This window comes from Sinocyclocheilus anshuiensis, unplaced genomic scaffold, assembly GCF_001515605.1.
Source record: "Sinocyclocheilus anshuiensis isolate Anshui unplaced genomic scaffold, SAMN03320099.WGS_v1.1 scaffold2041, whole genome shotgun sequence".
NCBI lineage: Eukaryota > Metazoa > Chordata > Actinopteri > Cypriniformes > Cyprinidae > Sinocyclocheilus > Sinocyclocheilus anshuiensis.
The window spans coordinates 607245-628026 of record NW_015541069.1 but is presented as its reverse complement, the minus strand read 5'-3'; positions in this window follow the sequence as shown (position 1 = coordinate 628026).

Below are 20782 nucleotides of genomic sequence, written 5' to 3'. Positions count from 1 at the left end.
AAATCAGAAGTTCTCATTGACTGACTGCCAGCTCAAACATTCTAAGATATGCAAAAGAACAGAACATGGCCACATCCGTGAGTGCAATTGATGGATAAAACAGCATGAGTATCTTCCAGGAATAACTGTATGAATATACCAGGGTAGTGCAAAATTTAGAATTGTACTGCCTTTCATTCATGAGTGTGAAAATTAATTAAACTGGCTACACCCCAGAGGAAGTGGAATTTGAGTTGAAATGACAGAAAAAGGAATTTACTAAAATGTAATTCAAAGACATTCAACACAGGAAATGCAATCTGGGAAACACGGTGTCCGTCTGTCTATCTATCTATCTATCTATCTATCTATCTATCTATCTATCTATCTATCTATTTATCTATCTATCTATCTATCTATCTATCTATCTATCACATTTGCATAATTCCCACCTATGTTCTACATTGGCCAGCAGCGAACAACTTGACGCCTCCCACAAAAACGTAATTTTTCTGACGACTGCTTCTCTAATCTCGGGGAGTTAAAAAAAAAATCTCGGGGAGTTCAACGTGGGATTCACTAAATGCTTGCTCTTGAAAGATGGCTCAGTACCCTGTTTATTTGGACCAGCTGGCTCCACTGAATCAGAAATATGATAAATAATGGATGTTTATATTTTCTATCAAGTGTTCAAAATACGGAACTATGGCAATGGGCTTATCATTTCCGACACACGCTGTACGCGGTAGACCAATCACAACAGACTGGGCCATCTGACCAATCAGAGAAGAGTAGGCTCAGGGAAAGGAGGGTTTTAGAGAGACTGAATCTTAGAACTGCTTAGAAGGAATCGTTTGAGAATCGCTGGAAAATGAGGTGATATTAAATGCATATTTTGAGAAAATGAAAGCATTTTTTGACCTTGCATGCATGTAATCCTATTGTAGGAGACTCCCAAAACAATATTAGGAACCTTAAAAATGGCATAATAGGGGCACTTTAAATCCAAATTCTGACAAAATGAGTCACAGTGACCAAATTTTAAAAAATGTGTTGTTAAAATGTAATTGTTATTTCATGTTATATTATTGTTATCATTCTCTATTTAAAAACCTTGAAAATGATGTATGATTTGTTGGAATCGGACAAAACATGACTGAGCTACACCTGTTTGAAGTTGATAGAGTCAGCAAAGTCAATTTTGAGAAAAATCTACTTAAAGTTTTCTGAAGGTGTCACCTAGCATCAAAATCACCTAGCATCCATACCTTAAAATCTCTGGTAATACCACCAATTTGGCACAAACCAATCTATAGGAAAATATATGTATGTTTTTTCCCCCCCATGATACCATAATGCGCTGCGCGGGGTGTTTTGACCAATCACAGAAGACGTTGTTGTGACTAGAAATGTGAATCTTCACTTGCCTCATGATTCGATTCGATTATGTTTCAGAGGGTAACGATTTGACTATAAAACAATTCTCAATGCATCTTTTCCTCCGATTCTTTTCTTAATAATAATTACTATATGAATCATAATATTGTTTTGTTATTTCATCTTTGTTATTAAAAATAAAAATCAAAGATACAAATAAACAGTAGAACAAACATAAGAAAGAAACTAATTAAATTAGCAGTGCTGTATTTTCTTCATTTTACATCTAAACAGAATCATTCAAGTATGAAAAACAAATAATCACAAGTAAGATCCTTTTCATGGCTAATCGCCCTTAATAACTCTTTTAACATCAATCAAGTCCCACACTTCATTTTTTCATTCCTGCATGTTCCTTTCAAAACCAAAACATCAGACGCAAGTGCTTTGTTTCCGATGGACAAATGCAACTTTTTAAAACAAAGAACGTAGACCTCTTAGAAAACGTAAATATAAAGATCGTTTTAGATGTTTAATTACTATGTGGAGCATTGGGATCACTAGACGACAGCTTAATGAACTCATTTTTGTGAAAACCTCAAAATCAACCAAAATTGAAATTTTTCACTTTTTTTTTGCCTGTACCTGGTAATTAGCCCGTGTGCATTCCGAATCATTTTGCCAGCACAGGTCACAAATTGTAATTTTTCATCTTGTTTGCTACTTCAATTTAAATTATTTTCAAATTCAGAAAATGACTTGGAATTGAGAAGACATTCTCAAATAAATACTGAATTGTGCACAGAACTAAATTCAGATACAGTAAAAAAAATATCAGATGCATGTTCAGATATATTTAACCTAAGCTGTGAAATGAACATGGAAACTCACAAAACCTCAACATTTATACTTGGATCAGTCATGTCTTACAAGCAGTGCAAAAAACAGAGCCAAAATCCACTTCTCGAGCATCCAGTGAAACCATCTAACATCTGTAGATTATTCGCTCTCAATGGCACAGCAAGTTCGAGGAAAGAAGGGAACATCTCTGAGGGCCATTAAAACTGGAGTCAAGAATGTGGAAGAAGTTCTAGACAATGAAAAAAGGAGATCAGAGAGGAAAAGATTTCATGATAAAGTGAAAAGATGTATGAGTGAGAGAGCATGACTGACATTAGTGCGCACCGAGGCAGCTCGGCTCTCACCTCGGCTGTCATCAGCCGCCCGCTCAGATGAGTCTAAGACCTCAACACCACTTGAATTCCTAAATTACTCTCCCTCTCTCTTCCGGTTCCCTCATTTCTCTTTCCGCCTGTCAGTCAGCAAACATTTCTGACTACCATTTTAAAGCAAGGATAGGTCTAGGAAAAGTTCAATCAGAACATCCTCAGTGGAGATTAACAGAGGTGAATAACTTACTTCCTGAAATCGCAGTGGCAATGTCTGGACTTTTCCCCCCTTAAAAACACACCAAGCTGAGTTGTACAATAGAACTCTGTATTCACTGCTTATTTTAACCCCCACCCAGCCCATCTAATGACTGGTGCATCCATTTATCTCAATATTCACTCCGTGGCATAAAGGAAGACTGAAGGGGCTAGGCTTACAGGGTTCATTCATGTGTGACTGACGTGCACAGCAAAACCCCGATTCCATTGTGGGCCAGGCTGCAGACGCCTGCAAAGTCTATTAGAGAAAGGGGTGTGCATTAAAATGCTGGGAGAGTATCTCGGAAGGATGAATGGACATGGTGGCCCTCTTGTTTTTGTTTCCGTAACTTCAACTGTGTGTCACTAGGCAGTGTTTAAGACAAAGAACACACTGTTTCAGTCTCAAGGTGCAAAAGAGAGGAAGGAGAAGACACACAGCAGCACGTACACATTCTTCTGCCACTGCTGAAAGACTCTTATTACTTTCAGCTTAGTCACGGAAAGCTTGCCCTTTACATTTCAGTGCACATGTTGCTGTGTAATCATATAAGTAAGTGCAGAGTATTAGTAACTGTAACATGTAATATACTGTACACAAGCTTGATGGCTATTCAAACTTCTAATATGTTCAAACTTATGTGTTTTGATATACACTGTAAAACATTTTTCACTTAATTCAGCTTAACAACTTTTTAATTTAAATATTTAAATACACATTTCAACTAATTTTTAAAACAATCTTGTCCAGTTGAATCTTTTTGAATAACTTAGGAAATGAAGTTAAAATTGGTTAAACTATTAAAGTTAAAATAAAAACGAGTTAAAGAAATGTTGCCATGACTTATTGATCACTTGTTGATCAAATGTTACAATGGCAGACCACTTACTGATCAACTGAGGGGACATTTCTTAACAAAAACAAAAATTTGCAATAATAAATTAATAAATAAAAATGATATAAAATAATATACTGTAAGTGATAATAATATTATTATGTAATATAATACATCATGGCCATTAAAAATGTTTACAACCTCTGGTGCACCCTCAAATAAATAAATAAATAAGATGCATGACACCCCTAATATGCACATTGTAGTGTAACTGTATCAATTGGGGTACATTTTTAAAGATGATCTGACTCAAAACCTGCATTTTTTTGTCAAAAATGGCAAATAAATCCCATCATGCAGGATTAAACTGAACATCTATACTGGTCTGCATGACCTCCCATCGGTTAGCACCGCAACATCACATCCCTCCACAAAGCATTAATGAGTCATCTGTATCCAACCAGAAAAGGTAAGCCATGGATATTCATAGTGCTGCTTTTCACATGGGTCTCATGTAGTCCCTTAAACCGCAGGTTGCAGCCCTGGCCCAACGCTCCAATCATGCCCTGAGAGTATTAGAGCATACCCTGATTGAGAGACTCTGGGATGTCTATATAGGCTCATCCAGTCCCAGCATGACATGTAATACGGATCAGATAGAGATCGCTCAATGTCTTCTTGTGTCCACTAAGCTCATGCCTGGGTTCAATCTCCCTCCAAAAAACAATCACCTGCATTGTGAAAGTATTTATACTAGTAAAAGATCTGCAATAAATCACCAAATCCTGAAATATTATCCACCACAATGACCCAGGACCCCTCCACTCCTCCTCTTACCTTTTCCCTCTATCACCTACAGTGAAAAAGTGTGCCTACACACTATCCCCTTTCTCCACAGCCCTGTTTGAGACAATTTTATCACGATCCCTCCTCATGAGACTGGCATATGGTAGCACCATACTGGCCGTCTGTGATGTGTCCTGCTATTGACACACAGAGTTATTATTGCCTCCTGGGAGCTCTTAAAGCAGCAGCAGTAAACACATCTCCATGGTCTATTAATCTGCTGGTATGGTTGCATGTGTTTGTGCAAAACCTGGAATGCACATGAACACCATACGTGCATGTAAATATAGCAATGCGCAGATTTACATATTAAGATGATTAGGGAAGCACAAACTATTTTTCTTTATGTTAGGGTCATTTTAATGATACACTGTTCTATATCCAATTCAGTTGTTGTGCTATCTCCTAAAGTAAGCTGTTTCTTATGTTAATTTCCTTTGGACATTTAGACCTTGAGAATCAAAAACTTTATTTTTTTTTGTTTGGTGGCAAAAAGAAAAAAAAAACTCTTACATTTATCCTCATTCAAGACTAAAGCACAACAAAAACAAGCATGTGCATGAACCTGCATCCTTAAAACATAGATATTTTTTCTTGGAAAAAAAATTTCAACTTTATACTTCTTATTCAGCAAGCAAGTTTAAATCTGATAAAAATGATCAAAAGTGACAGTAAAAACATGTATGATGTTACAAAAAAATCGATTTAAAATAAATGCTGTCATAATAGACTTTCAAAAACATTCAATATTATAATACGCGTACATGGGTGATTAAACATGTCAACCTACTCATTGAAACAATGTCTAATTAAGATGCACACAGATGTATTGCTACATTTCTTCAAGATATTCTTAGAAGCAATTTCCTCAGAAGATTTGACCAAAAGGTTCTTCTGCCAGATACCATGGTATCTTGAAGCAAAGCAGCCTTGACAGTTCTTGTCATGAATTCATTAACACCTCATCCTTACACAAATCTGAAACTGTCTAATGGTTTCTGCAGCCACTTATTTTTAACATTACGACTTCAGAGCAAATCCACTCAGATATGGGGGGGAAATATGATCATAGCCATATTACTTAGACAAAAGAGTTGGCTTAATCTTATCAATTTATCTTACTGAATCTATTTGATGTAGTCAAGGAGCATGATCTTATGAACATATGTTGACGCGCTCCTGACTCTGGGTGTATCAACTTTTCCAAGACTTCCATGTCTAATCTCTGTGGAGAAAGGTCTATTTGTCCAGAACAGTACCCAGACCACCTGTAATGCTAAGCTACCTCATTCCGTAGGCACGAGTTACAGCATTCACATTCTCTTTATTTTTAAATCAGGAATTTTTTTCAATGAAGCTAAACACTTTGGTGATTGATTTGCAATCTTCATGTCTGGTCAGGTCTGACCATCAGATGAAGGATACCTTTTCAGGAGACACTAGGAAAATGACCTCGCTGTTTTAGTCTGTTAGAAGGAAGCTGAGGAGGTTGTGCTTTTTTTTTGTCATTGGGAAGAGAGCAAGAATCCAAGCCATGCTAAATCCTATTTGTCCTCCAGGGCAGACAGGCTTCTCTGATTACCACTGGACCAGGCCAATGTCTGGCCAGTTTGCACAGTTCAGTGGTGGATTGGAAAGAAAGCCTTGGATGAGGCAACACAAGACACCTAACACAAAGCCACAGAGTCAAGAATATGCCCGAGTGGCTGCTGCATGTCTCCAGGCCACAAATCTACATTATTTGGTTTGTAAAATGAGTACTAACTGATAACAAAACTGTTAACAAAAGCAAATGTGAGATAAAAACACATTTACTGAAGCAACCATGCCATTTTTGCTTGTCTTTGAGCTGTTTTATTCAGTGTCATGACTCGTGTTTCACAAGACTCATACCCAGGCACTCCGTATTGAAAGTGCAATGCTGTACCGGGTGATCTACCGAGCAAGTTTACTGTATGAGAAAATCCAAATATAAGAAGCTGGTGATGTGATACAAATGTCAAAATATATTAGTCTATAAATGATGCACTATGGTAAAAGTGTTTTGAGGTCATAACATAAATCTTTATTAATCGATAATCTGCCCTGTAATCATATTTTGTGCGAAAAGAAACAGAAAAATTGTTGGTGTTTTACTGCCACTTGTGTTCATTTCACCTGGAAACTGCAGTGAATTGTATTGTGTTTATGTACATTTTTGGAGTTTTGCTAAAACGTACATAGAGGCACTTTTTCCAATGAGCCAAGGTTAAAACCAAAATGAGTGCACACTTAATGGAACACTATTCTGCTGATGTCAAAGTTTGCCCTCAAAGTATGACCTTTAAGTTACAGCATCACATGGTCATTCAGAATATCTTGCAAGTATCAGGAGTTCACCTGTTTCCCATGGAACGTTCTCATCTTCAGCAGAAGTTCTTTCTGTCTTGTTTACGAAGTGACAGAATGGTCATCTTCTACTTAAGAGAATCTAAGAGAGTATGATGTCAGAAAGCTTAACCACGGTCAGCTGGCACTGGATCCTATAGCAGAACGTTTCACTCTCTCAGGGAGAAGAAAAGGTCTTCCCTAGCTGTAAATAACACAGACACTCCATTTCAAAACTCAATTTCTTCACATTTTCGTGAAAGAAAAACAACTTGATTGACCTTGGAGAAGTTAGATGCATCACCTGTCCATTTTGATGGCTAATTTTCCTCTCGTCCAAGGAAACAGCCACTGCAAAAAGTGCAGTGGAAGGTGTTGCTTCTCCTCATCCTTTTGTCATTAATTGGCTGGCAAGTGCAGTTGACTGTGGAAAGATGAAGCTCTCTCTCCATGGACACTGTGTTCAATTCAGGGGAGCTGAGGCCAAATGAGTTTTGTTTGTGCCAGAGCCCAGTGGGGAGCAGCAAGACAGCTGGGTAGTATGTATTCTCTGTGTTTTCAGTTGCTGTAGTTGGCCGTTAAATGTCACACAAGTTCAGCTCACAACCCTTTTTAGATTCATTTCAGGAGCCAAGATGGGCATGTCATCAAAGAATGGACATTTCATTGTGAAAGTTTAGTCTCCTACATTATCTTACAAGGAAGCCAAGAGTGTTGTTCATAGAGACTGAAACAAAACAAAACCAAACAGTCTGAGAATGGTCAAATGGTCAAGACATTTGAGAAGAGCAAAAAAATTGTATTTAGGGTGAAGAAAGTTGGTACATATTTGTGTTTAGGGTGGGCCTATTACATATCAAGCAAATTTGAGTTGAGCTTAACCTCTCGGATTATTTTTGTAAACTATGCCTGCTATTGACTGCAGTCTATAGAACTGATATATGCTGACTTAGCAGTGGTACACTTAAACTCAAGCTTATTTCAACAAGGGATCCTCTGTCCAAGCAGACTCCTGTCACTTTTCGGCTTTTAAGGGCAATTATATTCTTGATCCTGCCAACTATGACCATCCCATTAGGGTCAGTTTACAGAAAGAAGCCTTTGGCAGTCATGGAAGAGGTCTGGACAGATATAAACAGGAGTCACGTAGCCAAAACATCAATTTAGCACACTACAACAGACTATCCTTCAATCAAATTATGCTATTAAGGCTGCTCAAATGCTTTAAAGATGATCAAATAATGTGTTAACCCTTGAATATTTTTTTTAGCTAGTTGAATGCACAAATGAATTCATCTTAAACACTGAATAAAGTAGTCTGTAAACTTTTAAAAGCAATGTGCACATAACACCTCCGGCATTTCACATTCAAGAGAAGTGTCTCAACAACTCAGTTTCATAACTACTTGCTCTGCACTGCAAATCTTGCCTTTTCTGGTTTCAAAACCTATCATTACATATGATTTCCATTGAAATTTTTGTCTAATCCACCATTGACAAAAAAAATGGCATAAAGGTAGTTATTTTTCATATGGCAAACTTGTATCTTGTAAGTACAGGATGAGGAAAAAAGCATAGGGGCGATGAAAGGTGCAATAGCCATAATTAGCAAGTTGTAATTAATCTGTAATTAATTTTAAAGCCTGTTATTCTGACTTGTATAGTCTTGTGTGTGGTAATTTGTGCTGGTAAATCATGTGACAAGCTTGGCTGAACAATGACTTAAAGAAATAGCTCCCATTAAATGATGAATTCATTTTCATCAGTGGTTGTCAAGTTCCAATAAGGGAGTAAAAAAAAACTGAAAGTGTCATTAGATAAGTCATATGATAACTTTGTGGGAGGAAGAGACAGAAATTCTGTTTATTACAGAACAGACTCTTATGGACTGCTTTTATTATGTTTTTGGTCCTTTTCTTGACAAATGTGGAGACTATAAACTGTCCTTGTTATGCAGGTTTGGAACAACATGAGTGTGAATAAATGATGACCATTTCTTATTTGTGATGCGAGTAAGAATGGAATTATAGAGCTCTCTAATTAATTGTTACTAGTAACAATGTAATTGCAGAGCTCTCTAATTCAATTACAGAGCTCTCTAATTGAATTGTTACTAGTAAAAATGGCATTAAAGAGCTCTGTAATTGTAATTCTTACTAGTAGGAATTTAATTGTAGAGCTCTCTAATTCAGTTCTTACTAGTAACAATGCAATTGCAGAGCTCTCTAATTCAATTAGAGAGCTCTCTAATTCAATTGTTACTAGTAAAAATTGCATTAAAGAGCTCTGTAATTGTAATTCTTTCTAGTAAGAATTTTATTGTAGAGCTCTAATTCAATTCTTACTAGTATGAATGCAATTGCAGAGATCTCTAATTCAATTAGAGAGCTCTCTAATTCAATTGTTACTAGTAAGAATTGAATTAGAGAGCTCTATAATCATAATCGTTACTAGTAAGAACTGAATTAGAGAGCTCTCTAATTGGCATTGTTACTAGTAAGAATTTAATTTGAGAGCTCTCTAATTGAATTGTTACTAGTAAAAATGCAATAACGACGAGAAACGCTTGGAATATTTTAAGATAAAAGGGCTTGCCATACACCAATGCTCAACATGCTTAGAGAGATGATAAAAGAAGAAGAAGAAAAGCCAACACAACAGTAGGGCAATGTATTGCTTGCAAACACAATGAACGCTGCAAACATGATAGCATAATGATACCCACTTCTCTCCTGGCATGAGTTTCTCTCTCCATTTATGGAGTGTAACCTGCATTCTTGCCAAGGTAATTCAGGAGCAATTCTGCAATCAAATACCTCAGAAAGCCTCTCTTGGCAAGCCACTCTCCACAGTGGCTCTGTGTCTCTCTCAGCGCATTTTTTTGTTTGTTATCTTTGGACAGCCATGATGCTTATGGGTTTCCTTGCTGTGTTTTAGCCACCGAATCATCTCATACTGTATATTCTCGTTAAGCTCAGAAAATACTAACAGGAGGACAAAAACATATCTGTATCATCTGAATCAACTGCTTTCCTTGCTTGATTTGATATATCAAACACAAATGTATGTAAATAAATGTATACAATTATTTTTTTAACATAATAAATGTATGCACAATATTTAAATTATAATATGTTTTATATAAGTGTGTTAGTGGGGTAGCAGGTTATCACAAGAATTAGTTTTTTTCTTTACTTGACTCTGTTACACAGTTTAGGAATAATTTGTAGATTTCTAATCAACTTTAATTTGCATCATATGAGAACGTTATATCAAAGTTTGAAACAGCACACAAAAAAAATAAAAAATTAAAAAATAAAAGTGTGTGTGTGTGTGTGTGTTTGTGTTTGTGTGTGCGTGTGCGTGTGCGTGTGTGTGTGTTGGTTTGTGGTTGGAAGCATCTCCAACACAACTGAATCCCTAATGAAATATATCAGACCATACCCTGGAAGCTTTGAGGGACTCTGTCTCCAGCAGATCTGAAATCAATCCAACACAAAGGAAGCCATAAAATAATTTCCACTTGTTGGTTTGTTAAAATAGCTTAAGCCATGTATCCATAGCATCACACAGCAACACTCTATCCATAACAAAAACTCTTTAGTGTAAAGACAACTTTGAGCCTGATTCAACAAGTAACAGGACCACTAATATAGGGCTTGGTAATCACAACCAGACCATCTTTGTATGCAGAGTCCTTGAAGATTTTGAGATGTCTAAAGAGCTTCATGTCCCTCCTCACCTCCTAATCCCACATCCAGACAGACTGAATCTAGCTCAGAGAATGACACAGCCTCTTCTCATCCTCACCCAGCACCATCAGATCTGAGCCCACTGTTGTGTATAAAGTGTGCAGTGAGAAGATCAAACCAATGAAAATCAAGCACCTTTAAATGTCCATGTGGCATTTACACAATCGAATAGTGCTTTTCACAATCGAATAGTGCTTGTTAAATGAAAAAAGGGAAAAACTGGGAACCTAAATTAAATAAATACATTTTTCAGCAATGGAAAACTAAAATAAAAAATGGCATTTTAATTTTTGTCTTAATTTTTGATACATGGTATACTGGAAACTATTACAACTTGCCTGCATTAAACGTAAAAAATTGCCACTACATAGAAATATTGTAACAATACACTGCACCAAAAAAAGTAATATTTTTAAATCATAAAAAAATGAAAATTAATTAGAAATTACAAATGAAAAATATTATAACCCCATTTTATAATTCTTTCTCATTTCTAATTCAATTTTATTTTCTGATTTTTTTTTGTTTCAAAAACTTTAATTGCTTAAAGTTTTGTTATTAACCAGATTTTCAATAATACCTCATGATTTTTGGATTCCATAAGCAACTAAAATCCCACTGAAACCACAGTACACCATTGAAGTTTGTCCTTAAGAACCTTCACGCTGAGTCATTAATATGTCCTTGGTGCTCTGTTTTCATTTTAAACTACATCTAGACAAGGTGCAGTCGAACTGACCTTTACTGCAAAGCCTTCTGTATAACACCAAATGTCAACAATGCCACTTCATTGTTTAAACAGAATACCAAAGAATCGCAATGCGTTTCTCTATCCTATCATTTGGTTTCTCACTCTCTCTTTCCCTCCTCTGAGACCAGAAAAAGCGATAAGAGCAGCAGTCTCTTTGTTTGCAGTAGATTTTTATTTACAGGACATGCACAAGGCCAGGATTCAATATCATCCCTGAGCATGCCTGGAATCCTTATGAGTGCTCAAGCCTTATCCCTTCTGTCATCTCTTTCCTCATCTATCCTCACTTCCCACTATGCACCATTCCTTCAGAGATTGACCCACATCTTCACAGTGCAACTGTGTAATCACCATGGAGTGAGTGTCAGTCTTCTGTGATTTACAGTCAGCATTATACACCAAACACACTCAGAGCTTTCAAAATATTCCCTCGGAGATGTTGCATGCATTACTGATCAGAGGGCTTTTTAATCTTATTATCCAGGTCAAGAGGGGGGAGAAATTAGCAGAATCTTTGCCAAATCCAACAAGAACACACAAAATGTATGAGGACAGTGTACTGCTTAATTTTAGATGGGCATAGATCAATACTTAATATAGGTGAGTAGCTTTTGAGAATTTTTTTTCTGCCTGGTTAAATTTCACAAGAAAATGGGTAAAGAAAACTAAATAAATATTTGATGAAGCATCTTATTGCTTAGTTGTACAAATGATATAAACAGAGCGATTTCACAAGGTTGAAAATCTGTTAATTTCTAAATTATCAAAAAACTTTTTAAATGGATCATACACTATTTGACAGGAAAATTCATGAATGCATCAAATTGTAAAGGAAAAAAAAAGCTAGTATCTAACCCCCCCATCCGCGCTGCCCAAAATGCAATTCAAATACAGCTTCTCACAAAACATCTAGAAATTTTCAGATCCGAGTCCTATCAAAACCTGAATGAATTAATAATAATTAATTCCCTTACAAATTTAAGTAATCAAGTTATTACATACAGTTGGAAGAGTCTGCCAAATAAATAAACATAACAAAACATATCTGGCAAATATTGTACTTAGCAAAGCATCCATCATGAACACAAAAGAAAGGGGAACATAGGAAAATGTCTATTCAGCTTTTCAGTTATCTCACCAGACTTTACCAAGAGATGCATCACTGCCAGAGTTGGAGGAAATATCTATTACACCAATATTCAAAGCGTTTTCGTTTCCCTAGGCTATACCCTTGATGTAGGGTAAGAGGCTTTGATTTATTCTTTGTGTAAACTATCCCTTTTTTTTCTGAAAACCGTTCTGAAACAAATGTCCATCAGAAGATCAAAGCTTTCCATGAGAAACGGCAACAATGTTTTACCATTAGTCAAATAAATACAAAGCCTTTATTGATCATATTTCTTGTTTTATCCTAGTACTGAATAGAATATCAACCATTAAAACTTTTCAAATGAACAGATTTTCTTTCAAAGCCGAATTTTAGCCATGGGTAAAGGTAACCTCATGACAGTCTTTATTCTTTCATGCTTTCATTACCAGCAATTACATGATGGTAACATTCCATTATGTATTTGTTTTCCAATCCTCTGTATCAGCACTAAAATCAAGTCTATCTTTTTACTCAAAGCCTTGCCAGCCTATCTTGACTCTGAGGAGTAACACAGAATTCTAATAAACTGCTATCACTGAACCACAGGGGAAGGTTCTTATCTGAAGGGGCCCAGCTTGTATTACCGTCAACGGTTATTTTTTCCACCCTGTGAAAAAGGACCAGATTTCTGTCTTTGTTCAAATGCACCCATCCAAAACTCATAAAGCATCTTTTCTTTAGGCCAGTGCATGCCATTTTTCTTATCCTTTCTGAGATTTTATATTTGGTTGCCAAGGGAACAGAGGACACAAGCTGTAGAGGTTCTAGACATCTGTAGGATATGAGGTTGAAGCAAGCAAACACACATGCACCCACAGTCATTTAAGTCCAAATTTTGCACCTGTATAGATGCAGAACAGACACCGGACATGAAATTAGGTTAAATTGGTCTGAATAGAAGCCCGTACTCTATAATGTTGGACAGAGTGTCAGCACAATATGGAGAAATCAGGAGTGACAGCTGCAATGAGCAGGGCCTATCTCCGAAACTCATGAAAATGAATGAGCCACTGAAATGTGTTTATCTGGAGACAAGGGTTAGACTAAACCGATTGAGGATCATTAAGACCTGAGAGCGGATAGACAGGAGGAGATTCACACTATAGTCCACTAGGAGTCATATTCCTGGCTTCTCTCACCATTGTAGTCACAGCATGAAGGGAAATACAATCCTTTTCAATTTCAGCTTTTCATTGAGAAATGTCATTAAATTAATGTGTAACAGAGGGCAGCCAGGTCTAATTCAAAATTAGCTGTAACATTTTGTCTCCGATTAAGGCCATTGCTTCTTTTTTTCTGATTTATGCCAAGTTAGTTAGGTCCTCTTTCTATGGACATGTATTAGATAATCAGCGTTCTATTGTTCATGACACAGAGAGTTTTTAATCACTTTTCCTGCTGAGGTCATATTTCATTTAGACATCTCTAAATTGTGCTAACATATTTAGAGGCGAATGTTTTTGAATATGACCTACAAACACAAGGTTATAATCACAGTATTCAAGTTTATTGCTTATGATACTGACTGATATAATTTAAATGAACAATTAAATGAAAATACAGTAAAATAGTAATATTATGGAATATTACTATTTAAACCGCTTTTTTTATTTAACTTATTCATGTGATGGTAAAGTTGAATTTTTAGCATTGCTCCAGTCTTAGGTGTCACATGATCCTTCAGAAATCATTATATGCTTATTTAGTGTTTAGGAAACAGTTCTTATTATTATGAATGCTGAAAACAGTTGTGCTGCTTTAAAGGGTTAGTTCACCCAAAAATGAAAATTAGCTTCTGTTTTATTTACCATCGAAGCATCCTAGGTGTATATGACTTTCTTCTTTCAGACGAATCCAGTCGGAGTTATATTAAAAATTGTCCTGGCTATTCGAAGCTCTATCATTGCAGTCAGCGGGTGTTGCAGTTGAACAGTCTTGCACTGAAGCAGTTCCGGCGGATGACGTAAGATGTGCGGTGTTGCGTGATTAGTGACGAATGCGGAGAGAGAACAAAACAAAACGCCGGTCATGAATTAGAAGTACAAACCGAAGATTTGCAAAGAAAAATGTCGGAGGATTTCAATATAAACCAAGAGGAGACTGGTTTTCCTTTGCTAAAGTAAGGAAACTTTGCTTCCTTTGCTCCTATTAAACAAACTCGCGAGACTAGCATACCTCAGAGGCGCGAGCGCTGCGCATACGTCATACGCCTTCAGCCGGAACGGCTTCCGCGTATGACAGATAACGGAAGTGAGAGAAAAGTGTTTATTACGTTTGAAATATGGATATTTTTCTTACAAAAACTCATGGATTCGCTACATTTAGGCCTTTATTCATCCCCAGGAGCCGTCTGCGGCACGTTTTATTATGAATGCGCGAGCTTTATTTGACGACTTGTGTTCTGTTCAACTGGAACTCCCGCTGACTGCAATGATAGAGCTTGGAATAGCCAGGACAATTTTTTATATAACTCCGACTGGATTCGTCTGAAAGAAGAAAGTCATATACACCTAGGATGCTTCGAGGGTAAGTAAAACACAAGCTAATTTTAATTTTTGGGTGAACTAACCCTTTTTGTGGAAACTGTCATGCATTTTTTTCAAGATTCTTTGATGAACATAAAGTTTTAATCTTGCCATTGCAACATTGTTAATGTATTTACTGTCAATATTGATTAATGCAATGTGTCCTAACTGAAGTAGGACTTTGTGTTACAATAAAATATTGAGAGAGTTTCTGTCTTTCAGTCTCTTGCTTTGTTGCTATGGCATCCACTGTGCAATAACTATTTCATCTGTGTACTTTTCCTCCCCTTCATCTTTCAACAAGTCATACCCAGTAGCCAATGAGGAGGCAGTCCGAAGCTGAAGGGAAATAGTTAATAAAACACACACACACACACACACACACACACAAATATGAATGAACTCTATCCAGTGAAGCCTCATCTCTAGTTTTGAGGGGGTCCTTTGAAGGAAAAAAAAGGGTTGCTTAGTTATTATGATTAATAGTCACCTTTTTTTAACCACTAATTCACTTACACATCATATCATAATTTAAAGCAAATTTATGCAGATGCAGTTGTGACAGAAACTGGTGTTGTCTGTATTTGTGAGTTGTTTACTTTAGATTTAGTATGTCCTTTTCCACCAGTTTAACCCATTCAGGCTGATATTCACAGTTATCCCGTTCACATTTATAGCATGATTAGGATCTCAATGAGAATGCATTAATGTCAAATGAGGCAAAAGAAATTTAAAATTTAAACAATAGAAAAAATAAATAAAAAAACTGGTACAACTGCCAGACGCATGTATATGATGACATGAACTAGATATGAACTAGACAGTCTTTTGCTCACAGTTCTTAACAACAGCATCTGTGAAATCTCAGGAAGCACATCGGTAGATATCATCATAACTCAAGGGCCACCATCTGTTGTGAAAGGAAAGATATAATGTACTTGGGCAATACTGACTATGTTGCCAAAAATAAATAGTTTCCACAGCACTGATAAATGTCTGTTCTGACCAACATTATATGTCTACATAACCATCATATTTTTATTAGGCCTATAGGCCAATTTGATGGCTAGATGACTATGAAGATGCAGTTTGAGCAATTTAATGTGATTTCTTTCACTTAGGGGAGTGTCTTTAAAATGAGTATGAATAATCCACTGACATCTTACTCCTATTTCTTGCACTACATTTTTGAGGTAATCTGGTTTCCTCATCAGCAGACAAGCTTACAGCGAACACTATACGAGGACATCCCTCAGTGAACTCTGCAGACCTGGAGGAAGTACCCTTTCCCTGGGGAGACCTCCTGAAATTTCCTTTTAGAGATCAAGCTGAATAAAGCTCCCTCTCGCTCCTGTGCTCAAAGAAAATCCCTAAAGTGTTTCCCAAATATGCTTTGTGGATGCACATGTAATAATAAATGGTCTCAGTAGAAAAACATTTTACACCACAAGCTCCACTCCTCTATTTAGTGGCATTAACAAACTGATTTGAAACTAATTTACATTTCAGTGTTCATGTTATTGAATAATTGCTGATTAACATAATTACTGATTATTGAAGAATATTGATTAACACTAATGACCAACAATATGTAATTATTTAGCATTACTGAGTATTATTATATTTTTAAATATACACTAATGTTTAAAAGTTTGGGGTCAGTATGATTTTTTTTTATAGAAAACACTTCAATTCCGCAACGATGCATTAATTTATTTATTTTTTTTATATTTAAATACATTTTTAATGGGAATTACTGCATGCTGTTCTTTTCACTTTCTAGTCATCATACAATCCCCTAAAACAATGTATCATGGTTTCAACAAAAGCACAACAGTTTTCAACATTGATAATAATAAATGTTTCTTGAGCACCAAATCAGCATTTTAGAATGATTTCTGAAGGATCATGTGACACTAAAGACTGGAGTAAAGGCTGCTGAAAATTCAGCTTTACTATCACAAGAATAAATTACATTTTAAAATATATTCAAATAGAAAACAGTCATTTAAAATTGTAATATCATTTCACAATGTAAACTGGACAATGTAATTTAAAATGTTACCAAATGATCTGCCATCGCCATTGTCATCTGATATATTTGAATACACAGTACAACTTCGTTATCAAAATAGCTCTAGGAATGATATTGTGAAAAGTAAATTGAAAAAAATAGTCTTTGAAACCGCTACATAATCTGTCCAAAGGGATAGTTTTGAACAGACATGCAAACCACTTTTTCTGATGCATTACTTTCACTTCCAAGTCTATAATTCCAAGTCAAACTTTTACATAAATTTCAGATACTAAAAATGTCCAAGTTGAACACACTTAAATTATAATTTTCTCTGATGAAACACTGCAATCCATCTTACTTTAGTGCTTTGCTGCCTCACCGAGAGCTTGTGGTACTTTGGTGAATAGCTGGGCTCAATAGAGCCACTGTGTACACGTGGAAATTTGAGCTCCCGAAAGATCACCCCCTCCATTTTCAGCTCCTGATTGCCCTTTAAGACCCTCTGGAGAGTGTAGCTAACCTCACAGTCCACACAGATTTTATCACGCTCTGACTCTGGACCAAGTCAGTAACCTCAGAGAAATGGTGCCACTTCACAATGTGCTATCAATTACCACAGACACCTCTGAACTCAGGTTGTCAGTCATATATCAGCTATCTTACAATAATTAGTGCTGCGAAAGTCTGACTCATTTTAGGCTACCAATGTTTAGCCATTTATAACCTCAAAAGAATTAGTACTTAAAATATCCAGTACTAAAAGTCTAAAGGCTGGAATACACTACACAACATTTGCACAGATATTTGCACTAAACTACAGTCTAAATATCAGAGCCAGTCTGTGGATTTTGGGCAGCTGGAGTTAACAGATTTAGCAGAAAATGTATGTTTCTGTGTGAGGTCAGCAAGTATATGATGCATAGTCTTTTAAAATCTGTTCATTTCCAGCCTTAAATCTCTCAGCTGTAAAATTATCTTTCATTTTCTACACCTGCGATAAGACAATGTCAAAAATGGGGAAATGAGCTTACAGTAATCAGCATACAATGGTACTTCAGGTTATTTGCATTCCAGTGGCTGGAGTTTGCAGAACATCTACTCTACAAAGTCGTTTGGTCTTGAACCTTATATGTCCCTTCCTGGTATCTGTGTGTGAAGACAAAGCAAAAAACAGATGGGAAGGCAATACTAATACATTAGCTTCATGTTTAACACATTTAAGTCTGAATTAAGGTCAGCATTTCAAAACAGTATGATAGTTGCATGTTTTTATTTTTATGTTTATTCATGTTTATTCAAAGTGCAGTCCACTTATACCTGAATTGATGGGTCAAAGTAATTTATACACAATGAGTTGAAAATGGTGGTGGTAATCAACAGCATGCCTCAGATGTGGTACAAATATTTTAAGCTGAAAAAAATAATATATTCTCTTTAAATCTCTTTAAACAGACAAGCCTAACTCGTAAGCTTGACTCAGACTCAATTCAAACCTGATATTCAAAAACAGTTCAACTGATTCTTGCAGATTGGCTCTAAAAACAATTTATTTGCAAATCATCTACCTCTATAATACAGTCTCCAAATGATCAAACTCACATTTCAAGTGTTCACATGATCATATAACGTATGAAACAGATGTGAAAACCATAGAAAAGTTCAGCTTGCTATCCATAATGGAGGGGCTGAAACATCTGACAATTTAAGCTCACTTCCTCTCCCATCAAGAGACGGGACTGCCGAGGTGAATTGGCGATATGAATGAGCTAAGCAGCTGTCTGTATACCATCATCTTTACTGATTTGTGAAATTAAATATCTTTCATTAGGTTCTCTTTATAGGATGTCTATTTTTTGAGGCAGTATTCCTGAAATCTCATGTACAGGACTTTAGACATTGATATTTTTATGACCAACAGGATTTATATAACAAGAGGGATACAAATAAACTAATTGTATACACAGAAACTTTCATTAAAACATATAGCAACCCAGTCGGGGAAATTTAGAGAAAGGTCCTTTCATTATTGGAAGACATTTTGTGTTGAAAGCTATTTTTTATGATGTTGAGAAAAAGGACTCATCTGATAAACCGATACACATGTTCACCCTGTGGAGTGCAATCTTGCGTAAGGTCAAACAGATTTTTTTAATATGCAGGGCTTTTAAGTTTACTCTGCTTTTAGTACAGAGATAACATTTAACTTGTAGCCAAAGAACAGATATAGGAAAACCATCTCAAATGGCCTTTCTAACTCTGCAAGGGTTCTTTTTACATAATGGTCAATAAAGATACTTACACCTAGAGCCACATCTGCTTCAGATAAATGTCTGCAGCTTCTGTTCTCAATGGCCATAATGTGCTTGGGAGAGATTTCTAATCATTGGGAGATGTTATGGCTCTGGGATTGTCATGGCTCCTTTTAAACGATGGAAAAGGAAATGCGTTTAAGTGCTTAAATTCTCAAAGATGTGTGCTTCCAAAACAGATCAAAGGTCAAAGGATACACAAACCAGATGGTGTTTCTTATACTTCCCAGGTAGAAAATCATAGCTGCCTCTGTCTGAAGGTACACTTAGAATCCTTACGTTTTGGGGTTTGTAAAAGTACATTTTTGGACTTTTGGATATTCGCTGAAATGTACAATATGGACATATTGAAATATAAATATAATCCTTCAAAACATGCGCAATACAGCAAATGCTGCTGTTGAAACATTAATAATGTACCTTTTAGTGCAAATATAGCATGTAATATACATGTGCTAGAATCACTTTACACTGCTATCTGTGATCCTAAGGCATCCTGCAAATATAATTAGTAGCAATTAAAATTAAACTGAGGTCTATTGCATATAATTATAGTAAATGTATCATTATATTTATATATAGTGGACATCCATTTAATTTTTTTAATTAAAGCTTACATCACTCTCCCCGTATATTAATCTTAGACAAAAGGGCTCTCTGAATCTTGTTTGATTTCCTAAGAAAAAAAAGTGTCTGCATCTTACAGTGATTTATTCATTAGGATAAAATTTAACCCAGGCATTTGTGTCTTGGCAGAGATAAGAGAACTTCAGAACTTAATGCAACAAAGCTAAACGGCCCATAATTGGGCAGAGGTACTTCAGGTGAAAATCATCCCTGAGCACACGCACAGCTGGACCTCTCAGAAATGTTCTCACTCCAGGCGTGACTCCTACGTGAGTGTGCCACAGAGCCTGTAAGGATAGAGGCCGGATTGAGGCGTTTCTGCGTAATTATGTATTGAACTAGCCGTGGGGAATGACCCAGTTTCATTGTAATTGCCAGCAACATTCTGCATGTCCATGGGTGACATCTCTTCCCTGTCAACCCACATCTCTAACAGCTCAACAAAGATTCTCTATAATTGTTTGTTCTGGGTTGGAGGATTTTTCCAAATGGGAAGACTCACAGTCAAACAAGTGACAGAACCAAAACGCAAGCAACCAAGCACAAGTCCTCCTCCAGAGTAAATTAAACACATGCTATTGATTGAGTGAACACTGATTTCAATGAAAGTTGGAGACAGATTAATGATATCAGTGTGCAGAAGAGCCAAACAGAGAGCACATACAGTGCAGGTTAGTCTACAGCATATGGACACTTTCACACTCATGACAAACTAGTCAACTAATCCATTCATGCTGATAACAAAATGTCAGATCTATTGCAAAGACTTGATGAGAAGTATATTTTAATATTATTTTAATATCACAAGTGATAAACCAC